This window comes from Ornithorhynchus anatinus, chromosome X5, assembly GCF_004115215.2.
Source record: "Ornithorhynchus anatinus isolate Pmale09 chromosome X5, mOrnAna1.pri.v4, whole genome shotgun sequence".
Classification (NCBI taxonomy): domain Eukaryota; kingdom Metazoa; phylum Chordata; class Mammalia; order Monotremata; family Ornithorhynchidae; genus Ornithorhynchus; species Ornithorhynchus anatinus.
The window spans coordinates 66,174,701-66,193,214 of record NC_041753.1 but is presented as its reverse complement, the minus strand read 5'-3'; the positions used below and the strand labels follow the sequence as shown (position 1 = coordinate 66,193,214).

General features: G+C 44.0%; 1 non-coding gene across 1 annotated transcript; it reads left to right on the top strand.

Moving 5' to 3' along the window:
* The first annotated feature begins 16,757 nt into the window (after positions 1 to 16,757).
* On the top strand, positions 16,758 to 16,896 carry LOC114808376. The gene has a single exon (XR_003756223.1). It is a non-coding gene; the product is annotated as a small nucleolar RNA SNORA7 (small nucleolar RNA).
* Positions 16,897 to 18,514: the final 1,618 nt, after the last annotated feature.

Here is an 18,514-nt window from a genome sequence, read left to right as displayed (position 1 = left end):
GTGTGCAGGGCACTGTACTAAGCGATTGGGAGAGTACAATATAATAAAACAGACACATTCACTGCCCACAGTGAGCTTACAATCTAGAGGGGGAGACAAACATAAATAAAAATAAACTACGGATATGTACATAAGTGCTGTGGGGCGGAGGGAGGTGAACAATGGGAGCAAATCAGTGCAAAGATGAAGGGAGTGGGAGAAAAGGAAGTGAGGGCTTGGTCAGGGAAGGCTTCTTGGAGGAGATGTGCCTTCAATAAGACTTTGAAGGTGAGGAGAGTAATTGTCAGATATGAAGAGGGAGGGATCTGGCATTCTGAAGGAATATGGCTTTGGGTTCATTATGGACCCTGCCATTCATTCTGAGAACCATAATTTCCTACCACTTTATATATACATATATGTATGTATATGTATATACATACCAAGAAAGACTAGTAGTTATAGTAATGGGATTCATTGAATGCCCACTGGGGGCAGTACACTTTACTAGAAGTTTGGGAACTGCAAGGTAGAGAAAGGATGGGTTCCCTTCCCACAAGTAGCTTATACTCTAATGGGGGAACAAACATAAAAATGTCTTTTTAAAAAATAGAGTACTCAGAGTAAGTAATTAAATCTATAATTGAATAACCTATATACAAAAGTGTTCAGGGTGAGTATAAATAAGTGCAAAAGTGCTGGAAGTGGGTTTATATCAATTAAGCGTATTTATTGAGCACGTCATGCAGAGCACTGTAATAAGCACTTGGTGCAGTATAACAATATAAGAGAGTTGGTAGACACATTCCCTGCCCACAACGAGCTTAAGGTCTAGAGGGGGTGAAAGTCAATAATATAAATAAATAAATCATGGATATGTATGGTAAGTGCTGTGGGGCTGAGGGAGGGATGAATAAAGGGAGTAAATCCAAGTGCAAAGGTGATGCAGAAGAGAGTGGGAGACTAAGCACCTGGGAGAGTACAATATAACCGATTTGACTGATTGATTTAAAAACATACAAATAGATACTAGCAGATGTGAGAGTCTATAAAATAAAATACATTATAGTCCTGGATGATTCTGACATGCCCCAAACTAGAAATGATCAGCAGTGTCTCTGGTTTCAAGTTTGGGGCTTGGGTTGAGGGAATTTTAGTCCCCCCATGGCAGAGCCAAGATTCTTGGGTCAGTCCTCCATTGGGTCTATAATTCAGCATCAGTGACTAGGCATCCCTGTGGCACATGCTTTTGATATCAGCAAGACTCGTTGTTATTCTTGATTTATAAAACATTCCATTTTCTGAGCTTATGGACACATTTACAAGATGGATATGCCATTAATTAATGCACAGGCACTTCAGCCCAAGAACCTCGTACCTATCGAGACAGCCTGCTTGCATTTATCAAGCAACTGCCTGATGGCAGGCATGGGGTTGGCACAGTGCCCTAGGTGGGAGCCGGCCGGCCAAGTCCTGGGCTCTGCCCAGGGTTGGAGTCAGTAACTACCACTGACTAATCCAGGTTGGTTCTAAACTGGGAATCGATCACTGCAAATTGAACCTTTCAGGAGAAATTTACATTTTCACCATTATTCCACATACAGCAAGCTGGGCCAAGCTCAATGTACTCACTAGTTCCCAATCCCAACACCACCAGTCCCACCTCCGAGCCCACCCCAGGGACCCAGACGTCACCATCATCACGGGAAAGGAGACAGTTTTGAAACATCCACCTGCTCAGCCCTGCTTACCCGGTTTTGCTCCCTTGAGTCCAGGCTTCCTAATGGTAGAAGATGTGCAGCAGGGTAGAGCTGTCAGAATTTCCTGGCATCAGGCTGTCAATTGAGTTAACGCTCAGACCTATCAGAAGTCACACATGAGGAAGCAGACCGATCAGAAGACGGACATGTGGAGGTGGACCAATCGGAAGATGCAGACGAGGGAGCGCTCGCCACACATCTACTACTGCCCTATCTCTTTCCTCCAGACCAACCTGGCACTATCAAGGTGAGCCATGCTGAACTGTGATAAAAAAAATAATAGCTACCTTTCCCCTGGAACAAGAATGAGGTTGAGACCCTCATGACTTTAAGCAGCAGATTATTTTAATTTTTTTAAATGTCCGCCATGAGCGATGGAAAAAAAGAAATGCCTTTCAAAGACGGGTGCACCTTTAATGGAAATTCTGTTGTCTGGAACTCCAAACTTAAGAATAGCCTTTAGCGACCACTCTGACAAATGAAAGGAGAGGATAGTCCAAGGAACTAAGACCCATCCTACTCGTGAACTCTCTAGAGCAATATCCTCACCCGGAAATTATATTTGTGCTGAAATAAGAAGTCATGGTTATGTTTCTGTTATTAGGAATGTTGAGCCGTCAAAAATACAGTATAGAAAAAATAATATCCTTTGCTATGGCTTCCCGCTCCCACCCGCAACGTCTCATTTTTTAAATTCCCTCAGAAAGATCAGTAGAAACTTCTTATGGGGGCTTTTTTTTTACATTCCATATACGTGGGATTTGGCTCGACTGTCTTCCTCGGATTCATTTTTGTTTAGCGCGTCAACCTTCTGGGAATTCAGTTCGTAAAAGCATTTTGGAATCTCGTGGCCTTGAGGAGACAGCCCAGGCTACCAAGATGGTTTCAGAGCCCGTGGTCGCCCTCTCCCACTCATTTGAGGGTGAGTACGAGCACTCTACACCACTCTGCTCGCCAACGGCGGGAGACCATTGTACCGCGCCACTTCAGAGATTTTTTCACTTGGACTGCCGGGGGATCACGACAAATTGAGAAATATACGGAAGGCGAATTGAGGCCTCTAGATGGCAGTCTGTTCCTGTAGAATCAGATTCCTGTGCCCACACCCCCCAGCCCCCCCGCCCCCCCACCCCACCCCATCCTCAACCCCAGAGCACAAACTGTTTCTAAAAGTGAAATTCCGATGAGGTCATACTTTCTGGCTCAGGAAAAGGCTAACTTTGGAGATCATAGCAGGGTTCAACTGTTGATCTTTGACTGTTTGGACACAAATACTGTAGGTAGAACACCCAGCTGAAGCTGACAACTGTCTCCCCATAATTCATTACCGACGGTAAAAGGTGAACAGGGATCACGTTTGACCCGAACCCGTCAGACCAGGATAATCCGGATTGGAATTGCCGTGTCCATCTGACCACTGTGCTTAGTCATAGCAAAGCTGTTGTCTTTTTAAATACGGTGTTTGTTTTTCACAAGCGGGTTCATAACCGCCTCATAGGGATAGGAAGAGAGAAGAGCCCTGCTACTTCATGAAGAAGATCTTGTAAGTTGCCTATACTAGAAGAGAACCATTGGGCATAGATAGCCCCATGAGCAGTGGGTGGCCCACCTAGGACAAATAAGTGTTATAAGACCAACTTGTTTACTCTGGAGCCTGAGAAATTTCCTTTCCCCCTTCATTTTATGACCTGCTCTGATTCTTCTGCCTTGGCCTTCAGGGCTCCACTGTAAAGCTGCTCTTCAGGGTTCTGGACTTCCAGTGTGGCACTTCGGGTGGATAGCAATGCTATGGGAGAGATTCAAGTGATCAGTCAATCATTCAACCCTATTTACTGCGCACTTACTGCATGCAGAGCACTGGACTAAGTACTTGGGAGAGTACAGTATAACAGAGTTGGTAGACACATTCCCTGCCCACAAGGCACTTACGGCCTAGAGGAGGAGCTTTAAGTATACAGTCTAGAGATTAATTTACTACCTTTATGGACAGGAACATAAAACATCTTCCTCAGACTGGGTGTGCACAGCAGTCATTATCGACATCTACAGTATTTGTTCAGCTCCTACTCCAGTCCATACTTCATTCTGCTGCCCAGATTGTTTTTCTACAGAAACGTTCAGTTCATGTTTCCTCACTCCTCAAGAACCTCCAGTGGTTGCCCATCCAACCTCTGCATCAAACGGAAACTCACTGTCAGCTTTAAAGCATTTAATCACCTTGCCCCCTCCTACCTCACCTCGCTACTCTTTTACTACAAGGCAGCCACACTTCGCTCCTCTAATGTCAATCTACTCAACGTGCCTCGATCTCGTCTATCTCGCTGCTGACTTCCCGTCCACGTCCTGCCTCTGGTCTGGAACGCCTGCCCTGTTCGTATCTGACAGACAATTACTCTCCCCACCTTCAAAGTCTTATTGAAGGTGCACCTCCTCCAAGAGACCTTCCCTGACTAAGCCCACATTTCCTCTTCTCCCACTCCCTTCTACGTCAATCAGTCAGTCAATCAGTCAGATTTACTGAGCACTTACTGTGTGCAGAACACCATACTAAGTGCTTGGGAGAGTACAGCACAACAATAACACAGACACATGCCCTGCCACCACGAGCTTAGAGTCTAGAGGGATGAGCTTAATTTGCACTTGGATTTACTCCTTTTTTTCATCCCTCCCTCAGCCCCACAGCACTTATGTACCTATCCGTAATTTATTTATTTATATTAATGTCTGCCTCCCCCTCTAGACTGTAAGCTTGTTGAGGGTAGGGAATGTGTCTGCCAACTCTATTATCTTGTACTCTCCCAAGCGGTTAGTCCAGTGCTCTGTACACAGTAAGCACTCAATAAATAGATGAGGACACTGAGGCATAGAAAAGTAAAAGTGACTTGCCCAAGGTCACAAAGCAGGCAAGTGGCAGACCTAAGAGCTAAGATTAAGAACAAAGTTTCCTGACTCTTCCAGGGCTGGGCACTTTCCACCAGGCCATGCTGTTTCTCATCCCACTCAGCTGATGATCCTTTTTTTTTTTAATGGTATTTGTTAAGCACCTATTATGAGCCAGACAATGTTCTAAGTGCTGGGGTAGATACAAGCTTATCAAGGTTGGACCCAATCCATGTTCTACGTGGGGCTCAGAGCCTTAATCTCCATTTCACAGATTAGGTAACTGAGTAACAGAGGAGTTAAGTGACACCGAGGAGTCAAGTGACTTGTCAAAGGTCACACAGCAGACAAGTGGCAGAGCTGGAATTAGAACCCAGGTCCTTCTGACTCCCAGGCCTATGCTCTATCCACTAGGCCATGCTGCTTCTCTTTTCCATCCTCCTATTTCTGTCCCAACTACTCAACTGGGTTGGACAGGTCTGCTGCATCCACTTCCTCTTCTCCAAAGCCCTTCTTGCCAAAAATAACGGACTTTCTTCCACCTTAATCCTCATCAGCCTCTTGGCTTCCGTCAACAGGGTGGACTGCTCCCTTCTCCTGGATACTCTAATTTTGTTTTTTTCTGACATGGTCCTCTCTTTTTTCTCCTCCTCCAACCTCTCTGGCCAGTCTTTCTCAGTCTTTCTCCAGCTCTTCCTCTGACTCCCACTCCTCACCACTGACTTTAAGGCACTCAATCAGGTCTCTCCCCCTATTTATCCACTCTCCTCCCTGACTACACGCTTCATTCCTCTCAAGCCATCCTACTCACTGTGCCTTGTTTTTGTCTCTCCCACTGCGGACCTCTTGTTTACTCCCTCCCTCCTGCCTGGAACTCCTTCCCCCTTCACATCTGACAGACCACAGTTCTCTCCATCTTCAAAGCTCTGCTGAAATACCATCTGCTCCAGGTGGACTTCACTGATTAATCTCCCATTTTATATCTCCACATAAATACTCGCAACCTCCCACTGCCCTGCTGAGCATCTCTTTATATTCCATTGCTTCCTCCTCCTGCTAAATTGTAAACTCCTTGAAGGCAGGGATCAGGTCTACTTCTTCCCTTATACTACTTCAAATGTTTAGTACAATGGTCTTGGCAGAGTAATAATAATAATTATGGTCCTTGATAAATGCTTACTATGTGCCAAGCATTGTTCTAAGCGCTGGGGTAGATACAAGTAATTCAGGTTGGACATGGTCCCTGTCCCACATTGAGCTCACACTCTTAATTCCCATTTTACAGATGAGGTATCTGAGACCCAGAGAAGTTAAGTGATTTGCCCAAGGTCACACAGCAGGAATATGGCAAAGCCGGGATTAGAACCCAGGTCCTCCTGACTCCCAGGCCTGTGCTCTATCCACTAAGCCACATTGCTTCTCTACTGAGTAGGTGCTCAGTGAATACTTTTGATAGGTCTACTGAACTCAGAAAAATTGAAAGTTTGATCCCCTACACATGCCAACTCACTGGGATTGTTTTCCATGCTCCACTTTACTTATACCCACTTGGCTTCTCCAAAGTTTTGACTGTAGTTCTGTCCTAGACATGATAGCTTACAAGAAAATCCTCTACTCACCAAGTTCATCCCAGTCACATGTTGCTATCTCTTTAAGGGCTCTATAATATTGGTTCCACCTTGAAACTCTCAGGTCAAGTTAATTGACAAGGTAATATCTCTGGCATTTCCTGCCCAACCCCAGAAACAAGACTGGCCTAGGACTGGAGTTTGGAGAAGGAACTACAACCCAGCATGCTCACTTCGTTCCTCTCAGTGCCAATCTACTCGCTATACCTCCATCTCGTCTATCTTGCCGTTACCCCTCGCCCACATCCTGCCTCTGGCCTGGAACTCCTCTCCTCTTCATAGTGCCTCAGTATTTTTAGGGGAAACGTAAGCATGTTTGAAAGCAGAGGGAAAGTAGCTACAAGAGGGTTGTATTGTGATCTCCCAAGTGCTTAGTACAGTGCTCTGCACACAGTAAGGGATGACTAAATACCACTGATTGATTAATTGAAGATGGCAGTTAAGGAGGAAAGAAGAGTTTGCATAATTGTAAATGTGAAAAGGATGGGTTGGAGGAGCAGGGGGAATCAGTAGATTTTGATAGCAGGTGGGAGCTCTCCTCTTGAAAGACGGTTGAAAAGTGGGACAGAGTGGATGACTGGGTGGGAGGGAGCGAGCTGGGAAAGTGAAGGGGAGATTTGGGGGAAATCATGCCTGATGTTTCCATTATTATTATTATTATCATTATTATTATCATGATATTTATTAAGCATTTACTTATGTGCCAAGCACTGTACCAGTGCTGGGATAGACATAATAATCAAAGTGGATAAAGTCCCTGTTCCACAGGGGACTCACAATCTAAGAGGGAGGGAGAAAAAGGTACCCCAATTTTATTGCTGAGGAAACTGAGGCACAGAGAGGTTAGGTGACTTGCCCGAGGTCACACAGCAGCCTAGCGGGAGAATTGAGATTAGAACTCTGGTCTCCTGATTCTGAGGTGGGGCAGGTAGCAACCCTAATGTATTGTACTTTCCCAAATGCTTAATCCAGTGCTGTTTATATAGTAAGCACTCAATTAATATCATTGGTTGACTGACTGATTGAGGTGTGAGAGGAAGTGGGAGGATTCAGGGATTGTGAGAGAAGGAAAATGAGAAAGGCATCAAAATCGTTCAGAAAATTGGAGGTGGGGTCTTGGTTCAGGGAGTAGTAGATGTGGCAACTAGTGATATAGTATTGTCTGTCTTCCCCTCTAGACTGTAAGCTTGTTGTAGACAGGGAACATGTCTACCAACTCTGTAGTACTGTGCTCTCCCAAGTGCTTAATTTGTTTTATGGTACTTGTTGACTAGGTGTTGAATCCCCATTTTACAGATGAGGGAACTGAGGCCCAGAGAAGTTAAGTGACTTGCCTAGCAGGTAAGTAGCAGAACTGGGATTAGAACACAGGTCTTCTGACTCCCAAGGCCGGACTCTTTCCACTAGGCCTCGCTGCACCTCTTTTCTCTTTCAACACAATGGACTGAGAGCAACAACAAAAATTCTTGAACTACTCATACTGGAGCTCCTGTAACCCAGTGACACTGCTCTACAAGCTTAAGTGCAGGGAGACAGGCAGCTGATTATCAGTAAAATGCTTCTGATTGACAATTAACCTGAAGAAGACAAAGGTGAGAGATCAAAGGTCAAAGATCAGCCCCTATCTGGCAAACCTTACACACCACCAAGGATCAATCCAATAAGATGCAATAATGTTCATAGACATAAAAATAATTATTATCCAACTTGCACACACAGTAAGTGCTCAGTAAATATGACTGATTGATTGTGGTGGAGAGGGGAAAGGTAAGTAGGCCACATCGGTTCTCCAGACAGTAATGTATCAGTATAGCATATATCGATCAATCAATCAGTGGAGTTTATTGTACTTCTCCTGTGAACAGAGTACTGTACCAAACGTTTGGGAGAGTTCAATAATAAGAAGACACAATCCCTGCCCTAAACAAGCTTACAGTCTAACGGGGGTGCCGTACCCAAAAATAATAAGAGAAAGTGGTCAAATAGTAGAGCATGTAACATTGATAATGTGCATAATTGTAACGAGAAGTTGAGTGCAAAAGTGTTAAAAGGTGATGATAACTTGGATGAAGAGGTGAGCCAATCTATCAGTCAGTCAATCAATCAATCATTGGTATTCCTCGAGCCCTGACTCTGTGTGCAGAGCGTTGTACTAAATGCTTGGGAAAGTACAATACAACAGAGTTGGAAGATATGGTCCCTCCCCACAATCAAGTTACAGTTCAGAGGGGGAGCCAGACATTAAAATAAATTATATAAGTGCTGTGAGGCTGAGGGTGGGATGAATAAAGGGCATAGATCCAAGTGCAGGGGTGACAGAGGCAGGAGAATCAAGAGAGAGGCACCCCGAGAAGGGTGTAGTAGGGGAAGAGAGTGGCTAGTAAAAATAACAATTCTACTACTACTGCTGCTACTACTACTAATAATAACAATAGAACTTGATAGGTGCTTACTAAGTACCAAGCACTGTACCAAGCACTGGGGTAGATAAAAGGTAATCAATCAATCAATCGTATTTATTAAGCATCTACCGTGTGCAGAGAATGCTACTAAGTGCTTGAGAGAGTACAGTGAAACAGAGTTATGTTACGTTCCCTGCCCACAGTGAGCTTACTGTCTAGAGGAGGAGACAGATATTATGAATGAATAAATTATGTATATCTTCATGGGGTCACAGTCTCAGAGGGAGGGAGAACAGGTATTTTAGCCCCATTTTACAGATGAGGAAACTGTGGCACAGAGATATTAAGTGACTTGCCCGAAGTCACACAGAATGCAAGTGGTGGAGCCGGGATTCAAACTCAGGTCCTCCGACTCCCAGATCTGTGGTCTGTCCACTAGGCCACGCTGATTCTCTAGATAAGGGGGAGAGAGCTGATAGAGTGCCCTAAAGCCAATTAACAACCTCAGTCAACATCCACCACACAGAGGTGAAGTAGTAGGAGTAATAATAGTATTTATTGAGTGCTTATTGCATGCAGAGCACTATAATAAGCACTGGGAATACACAGGAGGAAGTTAAACATGGGCCCTAGCCCTCAATGGGGTGGGGGCTTCCAATCTAACAGTTTAAGTGGAGAGAAGAGACTGGAGAGAGAGAAAGAAGGGATTGGAGACAGACACATCAGAAGTGATGAAAGATGAAAACACAAAACCAAAAGACAAAATAACAGCCAGGTCTCAGCAGTGAAGGAGGAGTCCGAGAGTGATAAGGGCTGTCACTGAATTCTGTATTTGGGTAGCACGTTGTCTGGGGCTGCAAGGATTGTCAAGGTGGTAGAAAACTGAATCAAGAAGGCTAGTCTATCCTCAGCGAGGCTTAGGGGCTGAATATGATGCCAGCATGGTATTCAGGGCAATTAGAGAGGCCAACCATCTTTGAGACCTAGATCTACCACAGAGACCATCTTCAACTTCTAGAGCAGGGAAGCAGTGTGGCCTAATGGAAAGAGCCCGGGCCTGGGAATCAGAAGACCAAGGTTCTAAACCTGGTGGTGCTGCTTGCCTTCTGGGTGACCTTGGGCAAGTCACTTCCCTTCTCTATGCCTCAGTATCCCCATTTGTAAATGGGGATTCAAAATCCATTCTCGCACCTACTTAAACTCTGAGCCCCATGTGGGACAGAACTTTTAATAAGTTAACCTTATTAACTTGCATCTAACCTCAATGCTTGGAACAGTGCTTGACTCATAAGTACTTAGCAAATGCCACAGATAATAATAATAATACCACCAAAGACATATTCACACAATTCTTAGCCTTAATTGGCAAGGTAGTATCTCCAACAATCAGGTCAGTAGGACACCCAAGCTCTTAGCCTGAGTTGAAATGGGGTGATCATAGAAAAGGTAGACCGAAGACCCTTTGTGAAGAACCAATGAAGCAAACTTTACACAGCAGTGAACACTTTTTTACTGTCAGTGGACACGATCGTAAACAACAGTGGACACAGTCTTTGCGTGCACATTACCTTAAGCAGCAGGTGGGATCTATGGAGATGCTTTGGATCTTTTTCACACTGCTGTGCTCTGTGCAGGATAGAGGCGTGTTATGTTTTCCCTCTGAGATAAGTGACATATGGAAGTGTCTTGTAAATGCAAGCAACTATGACTTGCCTAAGGAAGTTTGCAATGTTTTTAAGTTTGAATGCAGTTTGTCTCCAGGTCCTAGACAGCTGAATAATTTAACATTTTAACAGGTTTAAGATTTATGAATCTGGTCCTTTAAGTCTTTTCATTGCCAGGCATCTTGCATGGAGAAGGCATTATTTCTAAAGGAATTTTCGGGTGAAAAATTCCATGTTCTATGCCCAATCTGCATGGGGCAAACATTGTTCAGTGCCATGCTAAGATTAACAAGGATTGCTCGAATGTAGGTATGTGTTCTTTGCAAACCGATGCACTCAGACCTCTTTGAAAAGTAGAGCTAAAGGACTATGGGGAAATAGAATTGGAAGTAGGTAAAGCCTCCCTACATTCAGGCCCCCATCATGCAGAGTACAGAGTTGTTGTTCAGTAGCTATTATTCAAGCAGGTTCCTTCCCAAGGATTCAACCTTACTGTAAAACCCGAACGCTTTAAAGAATGAAATGCTTCAGTAAGTAGATGTGTGTGTGTGTGTGTGTGTGTGTGTGTGTGTTTGTGTATGTGTTAGGTGGGAGACGGGAGGGATAGTTTCCTATTGCTTCTAGGATTCATTAAAGATGAACAAATCTTTCCAAAATTTCTATCCAAGCAAAATGCTAAGAGAAACGTACAATACTCCCTTCTTGGAATGGAAAACGAACGTGGTTTATTAGTCTTCCTTAGAATAGCATCCAAAATTTACCATTGTTTGAAATCAGTCGGTTGCTAAAGCAGTTATGGGCGATGATATTTTTACCGCTGTAGGCAAGAGGTTGACTCATATGTGTTTAACTTTCCTCTGTGGACCTCCTCTGAGAAGCTCAAAGAGAATCACTCCTCCTTTGTATCAATTTTCTCTCCATGGGACATTGCCTTCTGATCTTTGCAATGGTCATCCTCTTATTAAAAACTTCCAGGGGAATTTCTAAAGCCCTTCTGTGAACAACACAAAGCCATATCATCCCTACCTTTATCATCCTCATTAAATATAGGTGACTTCCATTCATTTGTCAATTGCTTTAGCTTCTATAAGGATAATATCACCTGTGTTCATTTCCATAGGTGTGATGGGTGCTCCTTGCATAATAATAATAATAGTAATTATGGCATTTGTTAAGTGCTTTCTATGTGCCGAGCACTGGTTTAAGCACTGGGTTAGATACAAGGTAATCAGGTTGTCCCACTTGGGGCTCACAGTCTTAATCCCAATTTTACAGATGAGGTAACTGAGGCACAGAGAAGTTAAGCGGCTTTCCCAAGGTCACACAGCAGACAAGTGGCGGAGTCACTTCCATCATTTGAGTTGTAAATCTTCAAAAAGATGACACACCTGAAAGTTTCATAAATCATGACTTTTAGCAGAAAAAAGTCTCACACTCACAAGGACCCCAGAATATTCACCTTTCCAAAATGACACCCGTTAGATTGTAAGCTCCTAAAGAGAAGGGACCATGTCTATTGATTCAATTTTATATTTTCACGCCACCTTGCATAGTGTTACTTTGCACACATATATAAAGCGGCTGCTGATTTGGGGGGTGAAATTTGGGTAAATTAGCAGTTTTAGCATACCTCCCATTACATTAGCTTTCCTCTGTTGGGGCAGGGAAAGTATTTTTGCTTCGTTGGCACTTCCCCTAGTACTTAGTATGGTGCTTTGAACTCATCAGATGCTGAAGAAATCCCACTTGCTGATCTTAGGTGCCAGAATTTCATCGTGAGTGTGGGAATGATGAGGGAAGGGATTTTCATGAAGGTGGGGACTAGGGAGGGACAGTCTTCATCGAGCCCAAAAGTCATCACTTTGGTATTTTTCAGCCTTGCTTGGAAACTCTCAGTTCTTGTCCGATATCTGGGATGGGGAGAGGCAGGGAATTGAAGTCAAAAAACCGTGGGGGCTATTGCCCCCCTGGAGTTGTCACCAGTGATTCTTATAATACCCTGAAGTATCATCTTGGAGCACTTTTATTTTGTGGTAGTAGTAGTTGCAGCAGTAGCAGTAGTAATAATAGTAATAGCTCTCCCCCTCCTACTAACCTTCCTTATCACCCGGTTCCACTTCAATCCAGTCCACATCCTTTATTCCTCTAATGGCAACCTACTCACTGTACCCAGATCTCATCTATCTCACCCTCACCAATGTCCTTTCTCTGCCTGGAACACCCTCCCCATTCATATTTGACTCTCCTAACCTTCAAAGTCTTATTAAAATCATATCATCTCCAAGAAGTCTTCCCTAACCTCTCATTTTCCCACCCTATTTGCCCTCCCATCTCTGTTGAACTCGGGTCTGTACCGCTTAAGCACTCTGATACTCATTCCATCCCCAGTCCCAAGGCACTTATGTACTACAATCCCCTTTACTCTGCTGCTTCTCCTATCTGTAATTTTTTGTAACATCTGTCTGGGCCTCAGTTCCCTCATCCGCAGAATGGGGACTCAATACCTGTTCTCCCTTCTACTCAGACTGTGAGCTCCATGTGAGAGCTGATTATCTTGTATCTATCCCTGCTCTTATTAGAGTGTTTCATTCCTTCAGTTGTATTTATTGAGTGCTTACTATGTGCAGAGCACTGTACTAAGCATGTGGGAGTACAGTTCAGCAACAAAGAGAGACAATCCCTGCCCACAATGGGCTCATAGTCTAGAAGGGGGGAGACAGACATCAAAACAAGTAAACAGGCATCAGTAGCATCATTATAAATAACAGAATTATAGATATATACACATCATTAATAAAAATAAATAGAATTATAATTATAAATATGTATATATATATACACAAGTGCTGTAGGGCTGGGAGGGGGAGTAGAGCTAGGGGAGCTGGTCGGGGCAATGGGGATGGGAGGGGAAGCAGAAGAAAAGGGGGGCTTAGTCTGGGAAGGCCTCCTGGAGTGGAGCAGGTGAGCTTTCAGTAGGACTTTGAAAGGGGGAAGTATGCTAGTTTGCTGATGTGAGGGGGGAGGGGGGGCGTTCCAGGCCGGAGGTAGGATGTGGGCCAGGGGTCGATGGCGGGACAGGCGAGAACAAGGCACAGTGAGGTTAGTACCAGAGGAGCAGAGTGTGTGGGCTGGGATGTAGAAGGAGAGAAGGGAGGTGAGGTAAGAGGGGCAAGGTGATGGAAAGCTTTGAAACCAATAATGAGGAGTCTTTGCTTGATAAGGAGGTTGATAGGCAGCCACTAAAGATTTTTGAGGCTGTGGGTGACAGGCCCAGAACATTTCTATAGAAAGATAATCTGGGCAGCAGAGTAAAGTGTAGACTGAAGTGGGGAGAGACAGGAGGTTGGGAGATCAGAAAGGGTGCTGGTGGAGTAATCCAGTCAGGAAATGATGAGTGATTCTACTAACACGTTGTAAGTACTTAACAAATAACTATTATTGTTATTATCAATATTATTGACATCATTATTATGAAATACTCTCTATGACTGTAAGATGCCGATTTTCAGCAGCAAGATGAGCACCACCTCAAAATGTGTGATTCTACTGAGAAAAATTGTTGTGTAAACTCCCTGTGGGCAGGGAAAGTGTTCTGGGCTCTGCTTCCGCTTAATTTTCCCAAGCATTTAGAGGACAGTACATCTAGTGGTTTCTCAATGAATACCATCACTCTCAATCAATCTATTTAGAGCACTTACTGTATGCAGAGCACTGTCCTAAGCACTTGGGAGAGTACAAGGTAACAGAGTTGGAAGACACATTCCCTGCCCACAACGAGCACTACTACTATTACAACTACTTCTGATTATGACTTTTTTTGACAAGAAGAACTTATTTAAATTCATATCATAAACATTCCAATTATTTAAATCTGCAAGTAGTATGGGGGCACAGGAAGATATTTTTCTTTGCTGGGCTCTTTTCCCTGAGAAGATAAAAGATGGGATTTCAAAATTGTCCTGCCATTTTAGAACAAAATCCTGATTACACAGCAAAAGGGGAAAAAAATGAATTAAAATGAGAACATTTTGTAATTTGAAAGCATATGGCTCCCCAGAGAATTCACCAAGTCTGGGCTTATTGGTAAAAATGGTGAGAATTTTGCCGTCTTATAAATCACAGATCCGGAACAAAGTAAAAGGAACATCCCCCCCCCCCCCCCCCATTTTTTGAGGGGGAAAAAGGACTTAATAAATAATACCAATTTTGTTCAGTTTGCTGCCCAAGCAGCCTTGTCCCTTGGAGTACATTCTAACTTCCTTTTAAGGTAACTTGCAATCGTTGGGTCAGCTTCCGCCATCAAACTTCCAGTTCCGTGACTCGTCTAGACTTGCTCTCTTGTGGAGAGGCTCAACCCCACCCTCCGAGGTGAGTGAGGAGTGCAAGGCAGTCCGTTAACAACTTCAAGCACCGTTTCAGAAAAGCTGTTCATAAGCACCTCTCGAAACTCCGATGGGGGTTGAGGGTGTGGCTTGGTTAGAGGGTGGAAACAATGGGCCAGACAGAATCTCTTTTACTCTTTGATTCTGTTCCTTGTCTGCACGGTTCCCATAATCCTTACTCAAGCAAAATCAAATATTCGGGAGTCTGCTCTATTAAATGACTTTCCACGTAGCGTTCACATGCCCTGCCTGTTTTTGACAGGATCACGATGCATATCGTGGGATATTTCAGCTTCGGCTTTGGAAGATTTTCTGGGCTGTGGTGGCATCGTTATCGTTACTTCCCTCTCTGGGAAAAAAAAATTTCGGCCGAAGGGCCGGCAATTCGGTTTTAACTAACTGCAAATATAGCTATGAATGGAAAAGCTGTAAAACATCTAGCTATAGTCGGCTTTGAACACTTTGGGATTTTCCAGAGTGTGTGACATCAGGGTTTACACAATGTACACAATGATGTCAGACCATCAAAAAGCCCAGAGGAATCTCGGCAGGTTCAAGTTGAGTTCAATTTTTTTCTCCAAGTCCACCAAACATCTGTTTTTTCATTCCCTTCCTTCCCCACCCCCTTTTTTTTCCTCAGTTTGTTTGTTCGTCTCGGGTCACCTTTCACCTCAAATCCAGATTTTGAGTAAATAAATAATCACGGACTTGAACTTACCTATTTTGGCAATCCAAAGAGGATCCTGAAAATAAATGAGCTCCAGCCAGGGATTCAGGATACCCCTTTTATGAACAACTGTATTTGGGGATTGTTTTGACTCACAGAGTGTCTGTGCTGGGACTCTGAGTTAAAAAGCAAAAAATAAATATGAAGTCAAAGGATCAGATTTAATGCACACCAAAATGTCCTCCTCGCTTTGGCTCAACATGCGTGTTGCTGGCTCCACTTGAACTGGACCCTGGGTGACCATTATAGACCAGTGCATCTGTTTAACATCAACTAAAAACAAACAGAAGTGATGTCAACTCTTCCCATTTCAGCTAGATAAAGATGGAAATGCTGAGCAAAATTTAGCACTTTATAGTGGGGAGAAATATACAATGGGGAGTCTCGTATCTCTAGGGAGGGGACAGTGGGGCCTTTGCATCCCAAGGCTGCTTTGGATGCGCTCCAGGAAGCTATTTCTGAGACTACTTGTTTTCCATGGTTTGTTTGGTGATAATGCGCCTGACCCTTGGACTGCGGCTTTGTGCTGCCCCATGCGTGCTTGGTTTGTGTTTACCAGGATGCGTCATCCTGTTTCTGAGCAGATACCCACTCTGTTTGGACAGAGGGATTCTGGCTGAGTAAACTCAACCCTAGGAATCGGAATGGGCAGGTAAGTACGTGCAGGACCGGCCGAGGGGTGACAAGGAAGCTCGGACAGCCCGGCGACTCGTTCCCAGCCGGACGGTGGACATCAGATTATTCAGTCACTTTTTCGGATTTACTCTGCCACTTCTGGGAACAAGTAGAATTCTGGGAATTTTGTCTTCACTTAAAACAATTCTGAAAGGAACAGAAAGTACATCAACCGGAACCCAAACCAGAAATGGCTTTGACATCCAAATCCAATGTTGTTTTCTTAAGTCCCAGGATATATGAGAGAGAATTAATTTGGATTTTTTTTTTTTTTGGTAAGGACCCAATTCTTTTAGTTGTTCTCTGTAGCTAGCTGGGACTTGATCCTATCACGAGCCATTCCACTCTGGGAAGGGGTTATGAACAAACTCTTAAAGAATATGAATAGCAGCTTGAAGTGCAATCACTTTGCATGGATGAACAACCTCTTCCCAGAATGCAGTGGAATCAAGCCCCCATATTAAGCACTGGCAGAGAGAGTGACTCAATCTATGGTATTTATTGAGTGCCTGCTGGAGTGCATCAGAAGTAAGGGATAGGATCCCTGCCCTCAAGAAGCTTACAATCGAATGGGCAGTGAAAGACAAACAACAAACCATTTACGAATAGTGGGGTCAGGGAAAAGACAGACATAACCCAAACAGACATCGCCCAAAGATTCCCCTCTCAGGGTCACACCTGGAGAGTTTCCAGTACTCTACCAGTGTCGACTATGGGAGGGAGAGTCAAGCAGAGGCATATCCATTCCATTCCTAGCTTGGGCAGTGGCTAGCGAGTGGAAGGCAATCCTGCTGCAAGTCAAAACTCACTTGTGCTGGGCAGCAGCACTATGGAAGAGAGTTGAAGGTGGAGACTCAAGGATACTGCATGGAAGGAGGCAATGGTAAACCACTTCCATATTTTTACCAAGAAAACTCTATGGATCCACTACCAGAGTGATTGCAGCTGGAGGTGAGGTATTCTGGGAGAGATGCATCCATGGTGTCGCTATGGATCAGAGACAACTCGACAGCATAATAATAATGACATTATATGACATAAGACATAATGACATAAGACATGACGAGCACAAAGATATCAGGACGAGTTAGAAGGAGCAGAGATACAAATAAAAATAGACATATGGATATACTGATTGAGAACAGGAATAAAATAGTAAGTACTCTGACATATAGAGGAGCTCAGAGTTTCTTTTGCTGTCCCACTGTTATTACAGTTGCATTGTTTCCATTCGGCTCCCATTTTTGTTAGATGGCTTTATCAGTTCTTTAGGAGCAAGGGTGTGAGCAGCCCAGGCCTGCTGAGGGAATGGAACGTCCAGTTGCTTGTGTTACTGGTCTCACTCATAACATGTCCCAGATCTCATTCCCAATTCCCTTCCCCCTCTCCCATCATAGAGTTGGTCTTCCAGCCATTTATACTATTCCATGTCACCCATGTCTCCCTTGGATCCCCCTTCCTCGCCTCCCTTTCCCCAGAGGGTAACGAGACTTTCTCATCGCTAACGGGTGGAAAGCAAGCCTGACACCTGGGTTTTCCGGTCAGGGTAGGAAACTGGAAACCGAAAGGTAACAGTATAACTGCAATATCGGACAGAGTCGAAAAAAATAAACGTTTGCTCAGTAAGTTGGGAAATAGAAAGTCACCCCAGCAAATACCGAGGGGAATACAATTCCAACTCTTTTGGAGGTGTGGGGAATGCCAGCTCCTGATCGTTGGACCAGGAACCATATTTTGGTAATCTTCTCACAGACAAACCACACATTATACATAACTAAGATGTCAAATCAAAACTGCTCAGAATGAGAAGGAATAGAAATCCAAACTGAGGTCCGTCAGGAGGGAAGCACTCACACTGAAATTCCCCACTCTGGGAGATTCCATACATATCTTCTGAGATTTTCGTAACTGTTGATGCCAGGGCTCTTCCTAGGGTTAAATGAGGAAGCATTTTAATTTCCCATGTTTCACCTCCATTTTGGTTCTTAATCCAAAGGGAGCTGAGAAGGAGGGCAGGTCTGTTTAAATTTCACCTGCAGAGCTTGGGCTTGTGGCCGACCCAAGTGCTTGCTACTTTGTTAGCCAGAGATCAAAGACAAATAATGGAAAACCAGGATAACATGCGGAAGAGGAGTTTTGCCTTTTCCAACCATTTCATTATGGCATTAAGGCACATTAATTGCTTCAGAGCCGTTTGGGGCGAGGACTTGCATTTAGGGAGCTAAGTTAACAATTTCCTTTTTGCTCAAGCTGGTTATGAAAAAGCACTTTAAATGGGCTTATAATGATCTCATAAACACTGTGCTTTTCTGATTGCTAATGGCTTCCTTTTCTTTCTAATTTTCATCTTCTAGTTCTTCCTCAGTGTAGGCACGAACAGCTGAAGTTAGAATCTGAAGTTTTCCTTTACCCATATA